We start from the raw sequence: 18,025 nt of genomic DNA, 5'->3' as shown, positions 1-18,025 counted from the left end.
TAAATCTGGTCACTCTAGTATAGCTCCTGCACTTTAACTGTTGTGATGAAGTGGGAATTTCACCAGGTTTTCCATATATACAAATGACACCTGCTGAAATTCCCTTTTCAGTACAACTGTTAAAGATACTGGAGCCCTGTCCTCCTTTTCATATGGTCACCCTAGAAGTGGCCATCCACTCAGGAACTGTGCACTTGCATGGCACTGGCTGTGGCACCCCATCCCACTATCACTTCCTAAACCTGATATCTAAACATAATGGCAGGAAGTTCTATCACTTCTTGTGGGCAAACAACAGGTTCCTCCCCAGTTGCCATTGCTTTCAAAGGCCTAAACAGAAAGTGTTATCAGTGTCAGACCAGGCAGCAATAATGGCCTCCAGAAAAAACTTTCTCTTATAGGCCACAGATATGCAACTTTCCTTTTCACATGAAAAGTAGGTGTGTGGATCAATCACTCATGTGCTGCCATCACTTTACCAGAACGTAGGAACATAGGAAGCTGCCTTACACTGAGTCATGAGCCCTACCACTGACCTATGGATTATCCCCTATCCATAATCATCCAAAACCACTGACTAGGTAAATCAAAGACTTGAAGCAACTGAAGGCACAGTTATTAGTCTCTACAAGATCTTAATCTGAAAGCCACTTGTTATTGGAACCTTCAGGCCTCCAACCACTAGATAACTCTACCTTCTTTGACTTCTATTGGATTTATGCTTAGTGTGTTTTCTAAAATTAAACTCCAATGCTTTTGCTAATCTAAGAATTACTATATACTTTTCTTTACCTCTGCCCTTGCCTGGGAGTTTGCTCAATGGTAGAGACCAAACATGGCTTTTACTCATGGCTTCTTCTTTTCCCCCCAGCACTGCTCACATGAATTATTGTTAGCCATACTTAAGTGCCTGTTGTAGGTTGAGATGGAAATGTTAAATAAATAAATAAATAAATAAAAAAGATCAAATATGTTGCTGGGGTAACAGAACTTGCTGGCAGGCCAGTTAAGGAGGTCATAGTATAGAACAGTGTTTCACAGACTGTGGGGCAGGTGACCTACAAGGAACATGGGACACCTAGGGCTCATCTACACCAAGCAGGATATTCCACTATGAAAGTGGTATATAAAAGGCAGGAGCCACACAACTGCTTTATAGCGGTATTGAAGTCCACTGCAGGATCTACACTACTGCTTTATAGTGGTACTGAAGTGCACTGATAACTGTTGGGGCCCATGACACATCTACATGAAGCAGGATATAACACTATGAAAGTGGTATGAAAGCGGTGTCATGGATAAAGTAGTAGTGTGGCTCCTGCCTTTTATACATCACTTTCGTAGTGGAATATCCTGCTTGGTGTAGATGAGCCCATAGAATGGGTTGCAAAACTATCCCACTAGCCAAGTACTGGATAGATTAAATGCCTAATGTCAGTTCTTCACTGATCTACATTGGATATATGAGAGGTGGTTGCTTCATTACTGCCCCATTATCCCAAATAAGTGTTTGGTACAAAGGTTTACAAAAAGCTGCTCCTTTGCTCTTATGATTTCCTGTTAACAGGAACTGGGAGGGATCAGAGATATCCTGTTCTATTCTTCTTCTACCAGCATTGGGATCAGTTCCCCAACCCACAGATACTCATATGTCTGCTTGGAAATTATTCTGCCACTGGAAATCTTTCTTCGTAATCCTACGTGCATGTGTGCACGCGTGCGCTGAACATCTGGGGTGGTTGCACTATAGTGAAGGAAAGACACTTTGTATATCCTTAGCTGGGCATCTAGAAACATGGTATTTTAAAGCTACAAATGTGCAAGCTTAGCCAATATTACAGTGTTGCAGCAGCTGCAAAAATTAGGTTTAGCTGCTATTTTCACAGGCCTCCACATCTTCAAGCCTCTTGTTAGTAAGTATTCCAATTAGATCAATGTTTTCATTGGCCCCCTTTACATGTGTTTGTGCATGCCAGCTACATTACAGGTAGCTTGGGACAGTGGGGCTTGTTAAGATTGCTGTACTATATTTTATTTTCCATTAATCAGCTTTGATGGTCTCCGGAAAAGAAGCTCCAAGATGCCCAGAAGAGAAGACAGTTTCTCCACTTTGCACGGCAGCAAATAATGGCCATAATAATATTACAGAGACTCTGAAGTTGCAGATCCGCTCCCTAATGTAATTTAGCATAGCTCATTTGGAGGCAGAGTGCCATATAAGCTATTTGCCCATCAATTACTTTCTCAACTAGGTTTCTCTTGCTGCTGTGGAAAACACTTATCTTCTAATGATCTAACTTTTGCTTAATGGTGCAGTAGTCATTTATGTACCAGTAACTTACACTGCTCCAAATTTCAAACAGATGTATGTATTTTGTTTTAACAAAGTATGAAAGTATTGTGCTTTTACTTGGATTTGCTAAATCACACCTTTCCATATACAAAAGAAGCTTTACAAATATTAATCAAATATTGTAGCTATCCAATATTGGAGTATATTAATATTTCAACAGTTCTATGGGATTGTTCATACTAAGAAAGGAACAATGTAAGCCATGGGGATTGGCAAACTGACCTCATGTCCAGTCACGCCACACCACTGCTTGTACACATACCATTGAGTTAACATTTCATTCCCAGCCTGCTGCAACACGTCAACATAGGGTTGCTTTAAAAAGGTTGTTTCTCTTCTGTCTTTCTCTCCCTACAGGATTTTTTGTGGTAAGAAAAAAAGACAGAAGAAATGGTGGGGAAACGTGAGGTGGTGGGGGCGTTACAAGCAATCGATTAATGAGGCAGGATAATAAAAGCCTCACGTGGAATCACCCTTAGTGTTCCTCATATAGCATAATCCTAATTATATTTTTTCAAAAGCAAGCCATTTGGGCAATTCAGAGAAAAGAAGCGTGTTCATAAATCTCAGGACCTGAGCCTCTCCAAGATAAGTGGTTCCTCTTCAAATTTATAGACAGAGTAGGCTAATCCTGCAAGCTGTGCACACTTACCTGTGGGAGTAAGTTCCATAGGTCGTAGGTCATGAATCGGCATGCATAGAAAAGATGTCCGCAATTCTTTTTCACATCCTTGGATACCAGTACTTGCTTTTTCCTACCTCACCTCTTTTCCCGAAATTTTAATTAATTACATATTGGCATCCGACTCATGATCAGTTGCCAGGGAGCAAAAAGATGCAATAGCAATATTTTTGATGTTCAGAAGTTCCTTGTTTATGTAATGGCAAGACTGTTAACAGCTTAGAGAAGGCTACTGGTTTAGAATATCCAGACAGATACAGGCGTTGCTAACTAGAAACACAAAAAACAATGTTGTAATCTCTTAAAAACAAACAGGTTTTTGTTTGTTTGATTGAGCAATAAAATTTTGTAGATTAGAGCCCAGCTATCCTTCTATGACTAATCCTCTAGTTTATAAAAGTTAATGTCACAATAAATCTATTATGCTACAATCCTATGCACACCTACCTGGGAGTAAGTCCCAGTGAACTCCACAAGACTTACTTCCTAGTTGATGTGCATAAGGATTTCACTTTTTTAAGGTGCTGCAAGACTTTTGTTTTTTGCAGCAGACTAACACGTTTTGTTTTGGGGGTTAGATCATGATCCCTCTTTGTGAAAGAGCATTACAGCCTTGCAGAAAGGCTCAGAATTGCCAAGCTGGTGGAAAAAGTAGTCTAGAAACATGAATCATTCTAAGAGCCAATCTAGTCCTACGACATTACTATGGACTGGCCCACAGGTTGAAATCCTAGCTTTATGAAGGGCTTTTTCACATACTGTGATTTTCCTACATAGACATAATCATGACAAGCACACACATGCTTTTTCCTGTGTTCACATGGTAGGAAAATGTGATTGGCCATGACTTCATGTACATGCAACACAGTAGCTAAGGGGCTATTGTCACATGTGATGGTGTACATATTTCTTTCTACAAAGAAGTGAAATCCCTGGAAGAATATCAACATATGTGAAGCTGCCCTTAGTCATCTCTCTGATGACATCTAGCTACATATTTGGAAAAAGAATTAGGTGATTCTTCCAGGTGCAATCCATCATGAGTTCTTGTCACCTCTGTTGACTGTGAATTTAGTTTCCATTTGTGTGACTCTTGAAGTATGCAGCTTGGCATATAGCCTTCAACACAATACTTGAGAAAAAGCTGTGTGATTATGAGCATTTCACAGTTTTACCTCTCTTCGCCTTTCTTCTAACATGTCTGGTTGGAAAAGCAAAGCAGTGAAGTGCGAAGTCAGATGCATCTGCATCAGAAAGAAAAGCAATTGCTACACAGGATTATTAAAATGTAACCATGGAAACATATTTCACTATTAAGTTTGAAATATTATTTGGAATGGTATAAAAAGTAGTGGAAAGTAATATTTTCAAACACGAAAATTGCAGGAGCAATAAATATTGTGCATCTCTGAGCGCATCCTAAAAAGAGATGCAATTTAGGTTGAAAATTACTGGAAGAGGGAAGTATATCTTTTGAAGCTCCATACTATGGTCATCAGCAAAGTTTCTACATCTCTACTAATATCTGTCTATGCTTTCCCCCCACACCCTAGATTTAAATTGTTTCTGTCATGTTTTTGTGCTTCTCTTCATGTATTTCCCATACACACCACAGTGCTGTAGTGGTAAATTTTGAAAGTGCAGGCATTCATCATGACAATCCCCCAAGGAGTGTCCAAAATGCAGGCAAGCAGCTTCTTATCAACAGGCCTCCACCTTCTCTCACCTGTGCTCCTTTGTAGTTCTGAAGCTTTGACTCAACAGGCGTCCCAACCCCTTGCTTGCATGAAGTGAAACAAAGGAGTTATTTCTGAGTAGACATGCAAACATCCACCCTTGTGCCCCTCTCTCCCCCGCCAATGGGAGGGGGTGCCTCTAAGTGCACAACTGTAGTAAAGAATGGAAAGGCAGTGTTTGAGCCCAAGTTCACAAAAGTACTTTTTCAAAGTAGCAGGGCTGGCTCCCGTCCTTTCCCCACTCCCGTACACAGCAAAGTGCATTGGGTAGCCATGTTTAGTCCTCTGCTTTAGTCCTCACCTTGCCCCTGTCCCACACAGCTTTCCTTTTAGCCAATCAGCACAGCTTCCACCAGCCCTCCATCACACCAGCAATTTGTTGCATTCTTGCCATGACTGGCATGTGTTTTTGCAGTGCAGTGCTAGAGATGTAAAATTTCTGGAAATTTTGAAGCCATGGGGGGAAAAATGGCTTTTTCTTGGGGGTTTTCAGGGAAAAACTGAGATTTTCGGAAAAATTGAAATAATGCAATATTAGCACTTTTTACAGATTGAAAGTCACTTTGTTACTTTAGGAACATAAAAATGTAATTATGTAATTAAGTTGGTTTGGCATAAAATTATTACATTTGGTATATTAAAAGTACAGTGTATTCAAACAATCATTACAAATTTAATTTACTTTTTACATTTTTATTTGGTAACAAATGGAGCTACAAGCTCCTGAACTGTTAGGAACACCTGAACTGTAAGGAACATCTTTGGTTCTGCCAGTTTATGAGGAGCAGGCAAAAAATCTTTGTAAAACAACAACAGAAGAAACCACCAATATTAGTAATAAAGAAAATTATGTTTCCGCTAGTCCTCCAGTGTCAAGACATAAAGCACCCATTCCCATAAAAAGAAATGAGAAAAAAGGGGGAACCAAGATTCAATGAATATGCATGAGATTTAATCAGACTCATTTTCTGACCTATAGTTATCACTAATAGTTTCCGTCTCAGCTTCAGTGGCAGTACTGCCCCCTAGAGGTAGAAATGCATCTTGCTTTTGCATTTGAGAGTTGTAGTCTCAGTTTGCAACTAGGACTTGCTTGTCCTTGGTGCACAGACATTGTAATAATCCGATACTGTAGTTTTTAGAAATCATTTGGAGAAGTAAATATCTGAACACCTTGTCTTAAACATATTATTCATCATGCTAAAATAAAACATTCCATAATCCGTTTTTTCTTCATTTTTTTTCAATTTTTTGAAAAACAAAACAAAACAAAAGAAGCTTCGGGAAAAAACCAGTTTCCCCCCAAATTTTTCTGGTTTTTTTCCAGGCCTTCACATCTCTAGCAGTGCTCACATGATGTTCCTGTCCTGTGTTCATCCTGCCTCTTCCTCTCCCTTTTCCGTCTTATTTTGGAGTGGGGAAAGTTCCCCCCCTCCGTGCACAATAAAGTCGCTCCTCCATCCCATGTATTGCGCTGTATTGAACCATCCCGTTTTTTTGTTGGGAGCGTGTGGTAGTTCTCCGCTCTACCATGAAGGGGGAGGGGGAGAGGGTGCCTGAACAACCTGTGGAGAAGGCGAGCGAGGCCGCCGCCGCCGCCCATGCCCAGACTTGGTCCCATTCAACTCTATGGTTCTTACTAGGTTTCCTGACCAGAACAATGTGGGCTTCCCGTTGCCATGCCAAGATTGACCACAACCTTCTCCAAAAACTAATTGTAAAACTTTCTCTTCACCTATAATATGATCTTAGAGGAAGGCATAGTGTGTTGTTTTGTTGTAATTGCGCAGTTTCAGGCTGCTGTACAATTGTATTTGCACAGAAATAAAAATCTTAAAAAATTATTAAAAAACTAACTGCAGGGGGAAGGAGAATGTAAGGGTGGGGCAGGAGATTTTGTTGGCACAGTAGCGATTAGGTGAAAAGATACATGAGCTGAAATAGCACAACACACAAATGTGAAAGTGCCCCGTGCTAGACTCGCTAAGGAAATGGAGGGGGAAACTGCGGACTCAAAGCGGGGTAAAAAAGTAGGTGTGATGGAGCATTAAATCCTCAGTAATGAGAAAATCTGTTACAAAACCAGATTTAAGATCGGAAATGCTGCGCTAACCATGGAGAGGGGCGGTGCGTGATCTGACACAAATCAACTTGGAGGTGGAGTTGAACCAGAGTAAAAAATTCTGTCTAGATTACCCCAGAAGCAGGACTTTTGTAAAAGGAATGGGTCTTGATTGCCCAAAGACCAGCCACCCCAAAATACTTTGCATTACAAGAGGGTATAGTATATTGTTGCTGGGAAAATCCATGTGCTTCCCAGGTACTGTGAGGGTTGCAGCTAAATTCCAGAGGGAGCAGGCAGTTCCGAGGGCTCCGTGCCTGCTAATAAGACAAGTGCCGGCACTGCGTCCCTGAGACCAGCATGTAGGCCGCCCTGAGTTCCCTGCAACAGGAAAAAATGTGGAATAATACACGTAAATTAATAAACACACCACTGTACACATCCTGTCCCTTTTCCTGCAACTTATTTGGGTTATTTTAATTTCCCACACAACTTTGTGCCAAGTACGCAGTATATATAAGCCGTGTCCTCAACACCCACAATTCCAGGGTCCTTTGAGAGGCCGGCTGAGGCTTAACCTGCACCTTCCCACCTGGTCAGCCACCCCTCATCCACCCCCCCCCACTCCCAGCCTGGTGGGGGGCGGGAGCGAGCCCCCTTGTCGCCTCGAGCTCCGTCCTGGGGCCGCCGTGAGGGCGAAGCGCGCCATATATGGCAAGCCGCAACTGGCGCGGCGTCCCTGCGAGCTTGCCGAAGGAATTGCTTGCGGGGCCGGTTCCCGAGAGGAAGGGCGGGTAAGAGAGCTGCACGAGCATTTGCAGAAGCCCGTGAAGGCGCGAACGGCGGGCGAGGAGGGCGCGGCGAGAGGCCGGCGCCTTCCTCCTGCGGGGATGGAGCAACGCAGTGGCGCGCGCCGCTGCAGCAGCCCGGATTGGGAGGAACTGGTAGGTACAGCACCCCCCACCCCCGCGAAGGAATTCGGGGCCGGGTGCTCGCTCTCCTCCTCCTCCTCCTCGTGGGCATTTGGCTATTCCGCCTCCCGTGGTCCCTGTCACAGTAGCTCGAAGCGGGGAAGTCAAAGCCTCGAACTTCGCCCCGCTTCCTCGCCAGCGCGCCTTTCCAAGAGGGGAGCGCGCTGCGCGTCTCAGCCCTACCCGCTGCTGTCCCCGCCCAGGGGCGCGCCCCAAACTCTTATCTTTCCATCTGGAATAATCATAATAATCCCCCCTCCCCATTTAAATGGATTGGAATTTAGGATCGCCAGATGTAGAAGTGAACGGGAAGCGTGGGGAGAATCCGCCCTTTCTTCTCTCTCGGCTACTTTTGAATGACTCTGAATCTTATTTACGCCTGGGCTTAAATAAGAGGTAGATGGGACTATCCGTCCTGAATTATTCTTCCTGGACACGGAGGAAGATGGTGGTAGCAGAAGAAACACGGGAGGGTGGTGGTGGTCTTGGCTCAGAAGGCCGTGCATACAGGACGGGATCACGCACTCCCTCCATATTTAAGCAAACCAGCGCTTCGTTCTGTTTGTTGTTTATTCGTTCAGTCGCTTCCGACTCTTGGCACTCTCAGAATTTTCCTCCAATACCACAGTTCAAAAGCATTGCTTTAACTATGCGGACCTTTGCTGTCAGTGTGGTGTCTCTGCTCTTAACTATTTTATCAAGATTTGTCATTGCTCTCCTCCCAAGAAGTAAACGTCTTCTGATTTCCTGGCTGCAGTCAGCGTCTGCAGTCATCTTTGCGCCCAGAAATACAAAGTCTGTCACTGCCTCCACGTTTTCTCCTGCTATTTGCCAGTTATCAATCAAGCTGGTTGCCATAATCTTGGTTTTTTTGAGGTTTAACTGTACTTGGGGCCGATTCCAGGTTAGAATAATTTCCCTGCTCATTAAGATATATTGCAAAGTGCGGGGCAGAAGCTGTCTAACCACAGTGATGTGGTGGGCTGGGAAGCCACCTTCCTGTGCTTTAGGGGGCTGTAATATCAGTTTCTCCAGTGTCGGTGTGTACAAGCTGCAGAGTGCGCGGTTTAATAGTGACGAGAGGCTCCTTAACACCCTGATTAAAAAACACGGATGGGCAACAGCCCGCCTTGTCTTTTGGAGGTGGAAAGGAATCTCCTCTAGAGCAATCAAATGGCTTGTAATCTATTTCCGAAGAGAAGCACTTTTATTTCCAATGTAGTTCTGTTCATCTTAAAGCTTCCATGCATTTTTACTTGGAGCGAGTACCACTGAACTCGCGTGGAAATGTGGCGGGGCTGGTTGGTATAATGGGGCATGAATCAGGCTGGTATTCAAACATCTCCCCGTCCCTCCATTTTGAGATGAATTATAAAGCCTGATCCTTTGCAAGTCTATTCAAAAGTAAGCCCCATTGATCTCAATGGGATTTATTCACATGTTAATGTGCATAGAATTGCAGCCTAAGAAATTTATTTAACCAAGTTACGTCTTGCTAATCTAGTTTCACAACTGTGCATTTTTAAAGCTCATTTTTTCATCCCATCTGACCATTGCCATAAATTCCTGAGTTTCGGTCTTCCTACGTTTAGCAGAAGCAATAATATTCATACAATAACACTCATACTTGCAGTGCTTTTCACATCCTGGTGGTTAGATTTACTCTCAGTTTAAGTCAAGGTTTAAATCTAAACTTTGTTTTAAGTGTGCTATGAAAGATGTCTTGTGGGGATGGCCTGAGCTGGCCCAACACATTTTGCTGCTTAAGGTGAAGAACAAGATTGTGCTCCTCCCATTGCATGTACAAAAGCTGACTGAACTGACAGCTGAATCTTACTTCAATACTGGGGATGAGACAGCATCCTCCGTCACATCTGAAGGCAGCAGGTACAGGGCAGGTTGTTCTCTCCTCCACCAACTCTCAGCCTCTACTACCCGAAGCAACTGCTTCACTCTCCCTAATGGTAGGGGGTGGCCCTATGAATAGCAAGCTATGCTCTAATTCTTGGGAACGCCACATGGTACACATTTTTTTGAGAACTCAGGAAGCCTGAAAGAAAGACCAGGGTCACAATTGTTGTTTTTTAAATAAAAATCTTCAGCTTGACTAAAAAAACCAACCAACCAACCAACCAACCCCCCCCCCAGCATGTTAGCAGCATGAGCAGACACCAAATGCTTTTCAAGTCACAAATATACTTGGTTACAAGGATTTCACTAAAGCTAGTCCCCAATCCCTATAGCTTACTTAGGCTGCAATTCTTTGCGCACTTCTGTGGGAGTAAATCCTATTGAACTGGACAGGGATAGCCTGACCACTGTAGTCGATGTATTGGAAACCTCATATTTAGATTTCTGTAATGCACTTTATATGGTCCCACCCTTGTACTTAGCCCAGAAACTGCAGCTGATGCAGAATGGCAGTAAGGCTGCTGAGTCTCTCTGCCCATATAACAACTATACCACCACTAGCCTGCCTATTCGCTATTGAGCCAAGTTCAAGGTCTTGTGCCTGGCATAAAACGCTGAACAACTTGAGACTAGGGGCTCATCTACACCAAGCAGGATATTCCACTATGAAAGCTGAATATAAAAGGCTGGAGCCACACTACTGTGTTATAGCGGTATTCAAGTGCACTAACAACTGTTGGGGCCCATTGACACATACCATATACTGCTTTCATACCACTTTCATAGTGATATATCCTGCTTGGTGAAGATGTGTCATGGGCCCCAACAGTTGTTAGTGCACTTGAATACCGCTATAACACAGTTCCACTATAAAGCAGTAGTGTAGATCCTGCAGTGCATTTCAATACTGCTATAAAGCAGTAGTGTGGCCCCTGCCTTTTATATACTGCTTTCATAGTGGAATATCCTGCTTGGTGTAGATGAGCCCAAGGTTATCTGGGGCGTTAACTTCCTTGATGTCCTATGTGATCACTAAGATCATCAGAAGAGGCTTTGCTGGATGCAAAGTGAAAGTGGCAAGTGGTCCAGAGGCAGTGTGCTCTCCAACTGTTGTGCGTCCCCAACTAGTTATGGGTTAAACAACCCATTGCATACAAACCTCACCAGTGTGAATTAATGTGTGAAAGTGTGAATGAGTGTGTGTGCATTCCCTGACGTTCCATCCGACTCCCTCGAGGCTAAAAGGGCATAGACAAGTGCAAACCAAAGAGTTACAAATAACAAGATTATTTCTGATTATCTGTGGGCAGAAATACATTTTACCATGTTTATGTTAGACAGTAGATCAATAAGAGCAGATCCCTCCACTGAAGTAAATGTTCCTATAAATGGAGCATAAGGCAAAACCAAAGAACTGGGTTTATGATTTTTGTTTTCCGAATTTTTGTAAACCACCTTCGCTGGATGCAGAAAGGCAGTAAAGAAATGTAATCAGCCAATAAATAAGCTTGATGTCGCCCCTTTTATTATGAGGCATGGGGCAATTGCCCTCATTGGCCACACAGAAACCATGGACTGTTTTAGAATTGTGGGTGGTTTGTTAACCATGGCAACAAACCACCCTCAGTGGGTTTGGATGACGTGACAACCTTTGAGCGGGAGTTGGGTTACAGAACGGGTGCCAATGGACACTAGGCACATGCTCTAAACCACAGTGGCTTATTTAAGCTGCTGTGGCTGAAAGTGATAGTGCAAACCGGGTTGTTGCATTGCCCCTCTAACGATGGCCTGTATTAACCCTTTCTTCAGAGATTATCTCACCCTGCTCCACCCCCCTACTAATTGGGTTCCTGAAACTGTCTCTTTAACCACCCGTACAAGAAGTATTTAAACTCCAAACTCCTACTTAAAAAACTTACATTTGGCTGCTTGGACCTCCTTCTTGGCCATGTTTCCCGGTGGATCAGCACCAATGTTTACTATATCCATTGATCTCCCTTCCAGCACTCTCTGTAACAGCTGGAACTTAACAGGCCAATATACGTATCAACATTCCTTCTGGCATGAAGTGCCTTAGCTTCAACAGATATGCCAGCTGTAACCCTATTTGGGGAAACTGTAATCTGGTCACAGTTATACATTTTCTGGTAACATTTTTAGAAATGTTTTTTAGAAATGGAAGCATTTCTGCAGAAAAACAGCAGTGGAAAAAATCTGTAGAAATTTTTGCATCCCAAATCACTTGATTATTTATTTCATTTTCTCAGGCTCGTTAAAGGTTGTTTTTAAATAGTGTATTGTAAGCCACCTACATAATAATGTATTGAAAGATGGGACAAAATTATTTTAAAATAAATCTGTCAAATATCAAGCATTCCGTTGTGGAGCTCATCATCCATCTCCAGGAATAGCATCAATTTATCAATGTAAGACTGGTGTTTCCCCCTCCCTCTATATGATGCCCTTATTCTCTGCAACATCACAGGGACTGTTAGAATAGTAGTGGCACTTGAGGGAGTTGTTTTTAAGGGTAACATTGTAGTTTTCTATATGCAGGGAGCTTTTTTAAATGGAAGATCATTCGGATAAACGATCTGCTAACTACTCTCTGAAGAGGTATATAATCCAGCAAGAGCACCACCACACATTTTTCCTGAGTGAGTGACCATTGCAGAAACTGGGCTTCTTCTCGCCCTCTTGTTTCTGTGCAGAGGAACATGGATAAACAGTGCAGTTAGAGTTGGAATAGAGCTGGGTAGACCCAGGGTCAACACTCCACGCAACTAGGAGGCCCATGCGGTGTCCTTGGTCTAGTCATTTCCAGCCTAACTTACCTTACAGTGTTGTTGTGAAGCTAAAACAATGTGAGAGGGGGAATGAAGCGCACCATCTTGAGCTCCTTGGAGGAAAGGTGGGATATAAATGAGGTATAAATGCCTCCATACGCCAAGCCAGACCATTTGTTCATTGTCTTTACTGACTGGTAGTGGCTCTCCGGAGAATCTTTCTCCACCCTAACTAAAGTCAAGATGCCAGTGACTGATTTTGGGAGCTTTTGCATGCAGGGCATTTGCTTTGCCCCTAAGCTAGAGCCCTTGCCTATCAACCTTCATCATAATTTCATCACAAGAGTGTGTGGCTTGTGGCTTAGGGGAAGGAGAGCCAAAACATTATGTAATATCCCCATAGGATTTCTCTAAATGTGTTCCTCTGTATTTTGTACTCTTATCCTTAAAATTGGTGTGAACACCAAAGATGTAAGGCATAACCTTATGAATGTGACACAGAGAGAAACGGTGCTGGTTATGTTTACTGAAATGCTGCATAATTAAACTGGTAAAGAGATTTTTTCCTTAAGTGAGGACAATGGCATTCAGTTCTATTTATAATATGAATTAATGCCTTTTTAAAAGTACTTATTGAAGTACTTCTGAAAGTTAGTGGTACAGAAAAGGCATAGCAGCTATTTCTACCAATGTACTTCTTTCAGATCACAATCCATTACATGTTATAAATACTAATAATCGTAGTGATAATTACAGCACTTATGCTACCTACTTAAGCACTTTCCCTTTAATCAGCAGATTTCAGATTATAGAGATATTATGCACAAAGTTTAATTAAGTGCTTTGGGGGAAAACACATTTTCAGTCTTCTGTAATTAGGGATGAAATCCTACCTTTTAGATATCCCAGATGATTACTGCTATGTTAAAGCTTTTAGAGACTGAGAACTTCTATCACATCTGTACTATTAATAATTTATATATAAATTTCGATGAAGTGGCATACAAAGTGTAACCTTCCGTGCAGGACATGGAATAACGAGCTCAAGTTAAAAAAACCAGATTCCGGCTGGACATCAGGAAAAACTTCCTGACTGTTAGAGCAGTACGACAATGGAACCAGTGACCTAGGAACACTAGAGGCCTTCAAGAGGCAGCTGGACAGCCATCTGTCAGGGATGCTTTAGGGTGGATTCCTGCACTGAGCAGGGGGTTGGACTTGATGGCCTTGTAGGCCCCTTCTAACTCTGCTATTTTATGATCATATAGTTATTCTACTTCCTGTATTTTACATATGGAAAACAGGCTGAAAGATATTGGCTTACATCGTGTCCACCCAGTGTTCTTGCTCTCTTCCCTGCAAAACTCCTCTGTAGGGTCCCCCAATCCTCTGGAGAATATTTAGGGGGTGCACAAGGGAGCAGAGGGTTCCACCAGCAGCTTCCATTTCACTGATGGGTGGACAGCATTGGATATGAAACAGTGACTTGCCTGGGAAAGAGTTAATGGCTAAACTACAGTCCCAGTCAAGCGCTTCATTGAATGCTGGGATTAGAAAGTATGCTTCTCAGGCTATGAAAACATGATGATTAAAAATATATCATTCAGTGTTGTACATATATGTGTACATTAGAGTGTGTTAGGGTCTGCCTATCTAGAGGATGAACATTTTAAGCAAATATAGTAAACGTCATCATAAGCATCATGAAGATTTGTGTTAATCACTTTTATTCTATTCATCTCATGTTAGAACAGCATCTGTTAATGAATATTAAAGCATGGCTATATATTAGCATTTAATCCAGTTATTTAGAATTTAGGGGACTCAAGTGAGAATTTCCCTACATAATCTCTTCTGAAAAGTCTTAAGTGGATAAAGTGTGTGTGTGTGTGTGAAACTATAAAAATAAAAGGTATTTGTTTATTGATGTTTAAAATGTATACACCGTCCTTCTTCCACAAGGGATTCCAAGGCAACAAATAATAAGTCCAATATAAAAACTATAGAACTACTAATCTGATTTGATTGATTTGATTTATTACATTTATATACCGCCCCATAACCGAAGCTCTTTGGGCGGTTTACAAAAGTTAAAAACAGTGAACATTAAAAAGTAGACAAAATTTAAAACCATCAAAAACATAAACAGTATAAAAACAACGGTATCCATTTAAAAACAACAGTTAAGAAACAAATCAACAACCAAAAAAACCTCTTCAACCAGCAAATCATCAAAAAACAATTTAAAAATAAAAGATGCTTTAATTTAAAAATGTTAAAATACATGGGCAAAAAGGAACATTCAAATTGGTGCCAAAAAAAGCCTGTAAGTTGGCACCAATTGTATCTCCTTCGAGAGGCCTGCTCCTGGGATCCCCTGTGTGTCATTTGGATGCACAGGGACGAACACGGGGGAAAAAGGCGGGTGTAGAAATGGCCATAGTCTATTTCTCCCGCTGATGGTGTTTGTAGAAGAACTTCCTCTGAAGATCTTTATGCACAGGTAGGATAATATGGGAGGATGTGGTCTTTGTGCCCCAAGACTTTTATGGCTTTAAAGATGAATAGCACCTTGAATTGGAATGGATAGTGAATAGAGAGCCAATGCAATTTCTTAAGAATGGTGTAATATGGTTCCATCAAGGTGAACAAGTCAGAATTATAGCTGCTGAGTTTTGCATGTTCTAAACTGTATTCAGGGCCAGCCCTGAATTTATTGCATTACAATAATTAAACCTGGATGTTACCAGAGCATGATTCACTCTGGCAGGGCTATCCTATTGAAGAAAGGCTGCAGATGGTGAACCAGTTGAAGCTGGTAAAAGGTGCTCTAGGCCACCGAGGCTATTTGGGCTTCTGGTGAAACACCCCTAAGCTGTTTTCCTTCAGGAGGAATGTAACCCAATCCAGAACAAGTTGGACGCTAACTTCCTCGACCTGGAAACCATGAAACTACAATGCCTCCAACTTGCCAGGATTCATTTTAATATTTTTGTATTTATTATTTTGAACTTACTGTCCCCCACTTTGTGCTTCCTTTATAAATGTGCCCTAGAATCCAACGATTATATTTTGGATTTACAGTTCAATAAAAACCAAATTTTAATTGCATTTGTGGGTATCTGAGGTGTTTACTACTTAAGAGTAGAATGGTGGCTACTTAATACTTTCCCCCATTCAGTTGAGGGATCATTGAACGGATTGTTTTAAGACATAGGAATATGAGTATGCTCTCATACGGAAAGACTGGAAAAAAGTATCATTACAATTATTTGCATGTCTCTTCTGATGTAGGTCCATTGAGTTCAGTGGAGCTTACTCCGAGGTAAGTGTGAATAGGATAGACTTATAGAATAGTGGAGGTAGATAGAATTGGAAGGCGCCTATAAAGCCATCTAGTCCAACCCCCTGTTCAGTGCAGGCCTTTATTATTTATTTAAAAGCATTTATATCATACCTTATCTCCAAAGGCAATAATTTAACACATAGAAACATCCCTCCAATCAAAAATATTTAAAATATTAAGTAGGAGCTGATTAAAAAAAAATTCGACACAGAAGGCCTTCTTAAAAAGAAAGGTCTTCACCAATTTCTGGGAGAAAGGAAGTGAGAAAGGACAGGAAAGTTAGGCCATAGCTAGACCTAAGGTTTATCCCAGGATTGTCCTGGGGTCAAACCTGTTCATCTAAGTGCCACACAGGGCATCCAGAGCTCAGGCAGGGACGAACCCGGAATGATCCTGGGATAAACCTTAGGTCTAGCCTTATTCCAGATTAAACCATTTCATCTCCTTAGTGCCTTATTCTTAGTTCCATTCCTTCACCAAGTTGCATTGATTTCAATAGGAATTTATTGACTAAACACTTGTTCTTAAACGACCCTCACCAGAGACCCTAAAATTTAAGGACAGTTTAATCCTCTGCAAGTTTTGTCTCTGAAGGGATGATTATTAGTAGTATTGGTGGCAACATTATTATCTTTTTGGTGCCAGGTTAAGACGTATATTTCTCTCTCTCAGGCTTTTAGCAGTATGTGATGAGTTTTTAAGCAGCCCTGGATTTGTTGACTGTTCAGAGTTGTTTTTAGATTTGTTGTCTTTGCGTATTTGTGTGTTTTATGTAAATAGGTTTTTTTTAAAAAAAATGTACGTATTTAAAAGTTTTAAAACTTTATAAACCAGCTATGGGGCGGTTTAGAAATGCAATAAATAAATCAGAATATTTTTTCTCATTCAGGGACGCTCAAACAAACCACCTTTCCTACCCCATTTCTTGCCAATAACCACCGAAGACCCTTTCTAGTTGGGGTTCACACTCTTATCTGGAAACCCCCAAGCTCCCACCGTTTCTTACAGACGTGTGCCTCCCACTGCCCGGGCCCCCAAGTGCCCCCAAACTGCCATGGGTGGGGGAAGGAAGAGGGGTCTGCCTGCGCGGCATACCCTCGGCTGTCGCCCCTCTCCTGAGGGGAGGCGGTGGAAGATGGCGGCAGCGGCCAAACTAAGCGGGGCGGGTCTCAGGCGGCGGCGGCGGCTCCTCCTCACTTTGATCCCCGCCACCTCCTCCATCTCCGCCCCGGGAAGAGCAAGTGGCGAGGAGGAGGAGGAGGAGGGAAGGAAGCGGAGGGAGGGAGGGAGCGAGGAGAGGCTGCTGCTGCTGCTCCTGCCGCCGCCGCAGCCCGGGCTCAGCGCGCTTTCTTGCTTTCCTTCTCAGGAGTCGGAGGAGAAGATGGCCGGGGCCGAGGCGGGGCTGAGCGCAGCCGAGATCCAAGCGCAGCCGCCGGGGGACTCGGGGTCGGCGTCGCCGTCGGCCGCGGGGCCGGGAGAGGAGTCTTCGGACAGCGAAGGGGAGCACGAGGGCCCCCAGAAACTCATCCGCAAAGTCTCCACCTCGGGCCAGATCCGGAGCAAGGTGGGCGAGAGCGCAGCGCGGCGCGCGGGCGGGCGGGAGGGCGCGCGGGGGTTTTCCGCCTCCGGCGCAGAGCCAGGAGCGGGGCTGGGTGTAGTGGCGGCGGAGGCGGAGGCGCCGCCGCCGCTGAGCGAGCCGCGTCGGAGATGGGGAAACCCGGACGGGCTCTTGGAAAGCGCCCCAAAGACATGTTAGCGACTCGCCAAGGCAGCGAGGGGGAAGCAGGCGCGCGTCGTTGTAAGGGTCCCTCTTCTCGGGGGAAAGAGCGGGCTGCGGCTTCCTTGTTCCTTTCCCTCCCCGGCCCGGGTGGGGTGGGAGGCTTGGATCTCTTCCGCTCCTCTTCATCCTCGCCCTTCCAGCTGCATCCACATCTGTCTCCCTCCCTCCCTCCTTCCCTCCGCCTGCCTGCCTGCCTGCCTGCCTGCCTGGTGTGGCGGAGAGACGGGAGCTTTGCCGCCCTCGCTCCGGAGGAAAAGCGGAAAAGCTTCAGCCCTCCTGCCAGCGGCTTCTGTTTCCTTGTCGCCTCCCTCCAAGCTTGACGGGGAAGCTGCGAGCTGGATCTGTCCAAACAAGCCGCTTCAGCTCTTCCTTACCGCGGCTGCAAACACTCTCGGAGG

General features: G+C 43.6%; 2 protein-coding genes across 2 annotated transcripts in view; both read left to right on the top strand.

The window, feature by feature from the left end:
* Nucleotides 1-18,025, top strand: part of NAA16 (N-alpha-acetyltransferase 16, NatA auxiliary subunit) — a 439,249-nt gene that overhangs the window by 259,141 nt on the left and 162,083 nt on the right. The window lies entirely within an intron of this gene.
* The window catches only part of DGKH (diacylglycerol kinase eta), a 134,061-nt gene continuing 133,305 nt past the window's right edge, over nt 17,270-18,025 (top strand). The window contains exon 1 of the mRNA XM_063125965.1: nt 17,270-17,411. The gene's annotated coding sequence lies outside the window, so the exon portion shown is untranslated. The remainder of the gene's footprint in view (nt 17,412-18,025) is intronic.

Source organism: Elgaria multicarinata, chromosome 5 (genome assembly GCF_023053635.1).
Source record: "Elgaria multicarinata webbii isolate HBS135686 ecotype San Diego chromosome 5, rElgMul1.1.pri, whole genome shotgun sequence".
Classification (NCBI taxonomy): domain Eukaryota; kingdom Metazoa; phylum Chordata; class Lepidosauria; order Squamata; family Anguidae; genus Elgaria; species Elgaria multicarinata.
This window is presented reverse-complemented; position numbering and strand designations above follow the sequence as displayed.